Below are 5,225 nucleotides of genomic sequence, written 5' to 3'. Positions count from 1 at the left end.
GGCACACTGTTAACCCATAGCTAGCTTCTCATCCACTGTAACCCCTAGGTCCTTTCCTGCAGAACTGCTTCCTAGCCATTCGGTCCCTAGTCTGTAACAGTGAATGGGATTCTTCTGTCCTAAGTGCTGGACTCTGCACTTGTCCTTGTTGAACCTCATCAGGTTTCTTTTGGCCCAATCCTCTAATTTGTCTAGGTCCCTCTGTATCCTATCCCTACCCTCCAGTGCATCAACCACTCCTCCCAGTTTAGCGTCATCTGCAAACTTGCTGACAGTGTAGTCCACGCCATCCTCCAGACCATTAATGATTGCGGCACAGGAGTGGAGTGCAAGGGCTGGGGTGAAGGGGGCACAGTGCAGGGGTTTGGGGCTCAGGAGGGGCAGGTGTTGGGGTGTACGAGGGGGCAGAGGTTAGGAATGAAGGGGTGTAGGGATTAGGGGTACAGGAGGGGAGCAGGCATTTGGGGCAAAGGGACACAGTGCAGAGGTTGGGGAGGAACGTGGGTTGCCTAGGAGCCCATGGGAGCCAGGGGCACCAAAATGCAAGTTCGCCCGGGTGCCATTTCCCCAAGGCCAGCCCTGTCCACATCCCATCCAAACACTCAGTAGGAAGGGAGGAGCTCCAGCCAAGGTGTCAATCATCATCTGTAGGAAGCCGGAGTGAGATCTGCTGGGGACTGTCCTGAGCTCACAGAGTCTGTGTGGGGAATCCCAGCGGGTTCTCTCAGGCACTTACAGTTTCTGGGTTGGTTTAATGTTTCCTCACCTGTGCAGGGACTTTCCAGGATCTCGCTTTCCACTGAACAAGGGAGATCCAGGACCCACGGCTCTTCCCCTCCTTCCAGCTGGAAGATCACAGAGGGTTGGGACACTGGAAACCCTGCTCAAGGGAAAGAAAACAAAGGAGCTCAGGGGAATTCATAGGCCATCTATCATCATAAAAACATTCTATTAGTTTAACCCCAGTCCATTTTAAACAATAAAATAAAATCAGGGCCAGCTCCCCAGGTGCTCAAAGGTGCAGAACACTCTGCTTAGGAGGGATTTAACTATCCCCATCGTTGCTGGGAACACACACAGCCAGACACTCATTATCAAAGAGGCTCCTAAAAAACAGAGACTGGAACTGCATTTCCCAGAAAGTGAAGACTCCAGACAGAGGGCAAGTCTCCCTGGCACTGCTTCTTGCTGACAGACAGGTCCAGAGCCAAGAGAGAGTCCAGGGAAGCTGGGAACAGGAAGCATGGGCTGGGGGTTCAGTGGAGTAAGGACCAGGAAGGGCAGGGATATCACTGAAGGCAGGATCTCAGCAGCATTGAATGTCAGAAGCATCTCACGGCATTAGGAACCTAAGCGGAGGCCAGAGTATAAAGGGAGAGCATAAAACTTACTGTGTGTGGAGAAAGTTAGCAAATTAGATGAGTGTAGTTCCCAAGACACAGCCCAAATTCTTCCCCACACCAGGAGAGATGAAAAATAAAATCAGGCCATATGACTCGGGAGGAATGAAATTCGAAGATCAAAGAACATGCAGAGAAGAGAGGCGGCGGCTCTTGCAGGTGAGGATGGAAAGAGTCTCGTGTTCATGGAGCCAAATTAAGTTTCATCATATCAGTAGTGATCATTGTTATGGTCATCTCATATGTTATTTCAAATATAATCATTGTGTACTAAATAGATTTAAGTTGTAGGAATAGACAGAAGTAAGACAGGTAGAGCCCTGCATGGATACAAAATTTGTATCCGCATCTGATCTGCAATCCGCAAAAATGGTCCATGGATATCTGCAGATTTTCAGGACTCTCAGTACAAAATTTGTACCCGCAGCCTATCCACAAAAATGGTCCGCATTCTCCACCGGGAGACGTGATCAAAGCAAAGGGCTAAGGCAATGAATCCTAAAATCTTCTAATATAGAGGTGGAAGGGACCTCGAGATGTCATCTACTCCATTCCCATTGCCCTGCGGCAGGATCAGGTATAAGTATGCCATAAGTTTGTCTGACCTGTTCTTAAAACCCTCCCGGGACAAGGATTCCAACCTCTCTTTGTAATCTATTCCAGTACTTCCTTATCTTTATAGCTGGAAAGTTTTCTGTATTACCCACCCTCAACCTCCCTTGCAGCAGATGAAGCCAATTACTTCTCCTTCTACCTTCAGTGCACATGACGAACAATTAATCACTGTCCTCTTATAACAACCCTTGACATATTTAAAGACTGTTCTCAGGTCCCCCCCTCACTCTTTTCTCAAAACTAAACATGCCCAGTTCTTTTAACCTTCCCTCATAGGTCATGTTTGAGGACCAGGAGGTAGCTTTTTCCTTCTAAATGGAGATGTGCAAAGTGAGGTCAGAGAAAAGGATGTTTGAGTAAATGAGACAGGAGAGGATGACAAGAGCTCTAGCTGCGCGGATGGATAGGAAAGGCCAGATGTTAGGGAAGTTATGCAAAAAGAAAATGCAAGGTGGAGGCTCAGGTTGGATAGGAGGCCCCAGAGGGAGCTCGGTGACAAAGGTATTGCACAGTTATGAGTGACAGGCAGGACAATGGTGCTGTTTGTGGTGGTAGAGAAAGAAGATGGGGGGAGAGCCTGGGGGAAATATTAAGAGCTTTGCTTCAGCTGTTGATCTTTAGCTGATGGCTGGACACCAATGAGGAGATATGAGAGAGAGAGAGGCTGAGATTTCAGTTGGGACAGAAGGAGACAGGTCAGGAGCAGAGAGGTAGAACTGTGAGTTAGGAGCACAGAGATGGTAGTTGAATGTGTGTGTGCAGATGAGATTACCCAGAAATAAGGTGCAGAGGAAGAAAAGAAGGGGACCAAGGACAGAGCCCCGTGGAACCCAAACAGGAAGTTGGAACGGGGGTGAGCCGGCTCATTCTAAAGACACTCTAATGCAGCGACTGGAGGAGGAGAAGGATGTGACTCTTCATGGACCTCTTGATGCCACCTGGCAGAGGGCACAGGGTGCCTAATGTTTTACTGGGATCCCACAGACCAGGTACACGCATATTAGTTCACCCAAAGGTGGCGTGTCAGGTGTCTGTCGAGGAACTAGTTAGGTAGCTCTTAGGTAGCTCTTAAAAGCTTTGCCAGTCCAGCTCTATTGTTTAAGGCTGTGAAAAAGTGCCCACACGCATGAGCACACACACACACCATCCAACATGGCTCTGCTGGCCAAAGCTCAATTACAGACACAGCTATAGCGGCAAAAGCATCCATTTTTTAAAACAGGAAACTAAATGCTCATAAGCTACATTAATGCAGAGTTAAAGTTGCCCAGTGCTGTCTCCTGCCTTGCACCATATGGACGGTGAGTAAACTTAAACCTCTGCAGACCAGGAAGTGAAAAGTTAATGTAAACTTTCCCCCAACCCTTAACCCTGTAGCTGGCCAGAACCAGAGAGAAGGTTCTCTGTGGGCCGTGCAAAGGTTAACCAACTGCCACAGGGACTCAGGTATTCAGCTCAATGTAGCAGTAACGGGATGAATTCTATGGTCTGTGGTATAAAGGACGTCAGAGTAGACAACCCAATAGTCTCATCTGGCCTTAAAATCTATGAACATATAATCGACTCGAGGAAAGACTAAGACAAAGACATTTTCTGTGCTGTGCTCACAGGTGGGAATCGCAGCATTTATCCGCATGCCGCCAGCTGTGTGCACTGGGCCAGCTGTAGCTGTGACTGGCTGATGGAGGGATGGGTTGCAGCAGCTGGGCAGAGCTGTGCCTGTGCTATGCAGAGAGGTGCATGTGAAACTTGGGGGGCCATTCTGCCTCATATCCGTGCTGAGTGTTGTAGGCTTTGTCAGCAAAGGTGCCTAAGGGTATGTTCTTGCCATGGGGTTGTCAGTACCCTGGTGGCGTATGTTCAGTGATCTGTGGGGCTTAGTGAGGGGTAAGTGAAGGCAGCAACTCACAAGGAAAACTCAGGTTGAGGGCAAGGGGGTAGTAACACTGTGCAAGTCTCAGCTGGCCTGTGTGCAGGAGGTTCAGTACTGGAGAGCAGGCCAGGGGGAGGAAGCTTCTGTTTGCTATGATGGAGTTAAACCCGAATATTATCTTAGCAAAGAGAAGAACATGTTAGACATTCTGCTGTACTGCTCTGTTCCCAGAGCACTCTGTAACAGGGGAGGAGAGGGCTAGTGTGGGTGTCTCTGGCATGTCGGGGTGATGCTGAAACAGGGCAGAGCAGAGGTGCATTGGGGGAGTGGCATGAACCTTAACTCTGCATTTCTCCTTCTAAAAACCGAAGGAACAGGAACCCTTACCCAGCGAGGTCACATTCTCACAGTTCTCCTGCATGACCTCCTGTAGAGGGCTCTCTGAGGTCCAGCAGAGCTCCCTCTTCCCTGGTGAAATACACAGCCACCTCCTCGAAGGTCACTGGCCCCTGAAAGAGCAAGAGCCCAACACTCAGTACCTGCTGCCCCACTCACAGCCCCACTATTCATGGAGGAAAGGAGCCAATCAAATGGAAGCTCTGAAAGAGTCAGCAGAGTCCTAGCCCCATACTGCTGAGAGCAGCCAGGAGACATCTGGGTGAGAGGACGAAGTGAGAGCCCCTTGTCTCTCCCAGCAGATCCACCACAGACCTACTAGCCAGAGGCTGATACAGGAGATGGAGCCCCCAGTAGGGTCCAGGCACAGCCCCATGGTAGAGAACCCAACACCCTCCCCACTGCCAGCAGCTGGATGTGAGGGGCCGGGACATCTTCCCTACAGCTCCCTGCTGGGTGCCCCCTTTCCATGTCACATCAGCCCCTGGCTAGCCGGCTGAGGGGTCAGCACTGGAAATCTGGTCAGTTTTCCCAGCCCTGCCCAGGAGTTGCTTGGTCTGTTTCCTGTTTCACAAATTAGGAATTTTCTCCCCAACACCCAAGTGTTTGTTCCAAGGATCTAGGCCCATGTTAACAAGTCCCAGCAGGTTTGTCACACCGTGTCCCCACTCCCTATCCTCACCCAGGGTATTCCCTGTCCCCCTCCAGACCTAACTCCCCAGAAGTTGCCACCTCTTCAGTATTTCCTGCCCCTCCACCTCCATCAGGAACCCACCAGCAACCCCAATAACCCCTACCTGAGCTGGCTCCACTGCAGCCATTTCTCTTCCCTGTCCCATGGGAGGCTGGGACGAGCTGGAGCGAGAGGTGGGCGTCATTCTGCAGCCTGGCAGGGCGAGAAGAGCAGTTGTGGAGGTTCCAGAACAGGCTTCAGTTCATTT

The sequence above is a fragment of the Mauremys reevesii genome, linkage group 14 (genome assembly GCF_016161935.1).
Source record: "Mauremys reevesii isolate NIE-2019 linkage group 14, ASM1616193v1, whole genome shotgun sequence".
NCBI classification, from domain to species: domain Eukaryota; kingdom Metazoa; phylum Chordata; order Testudines; family Geoemydidae; genus Mauremys; species Mauremys reevesii.
This window is presented reverse-complemented; position numbering follows the sequence as displayed.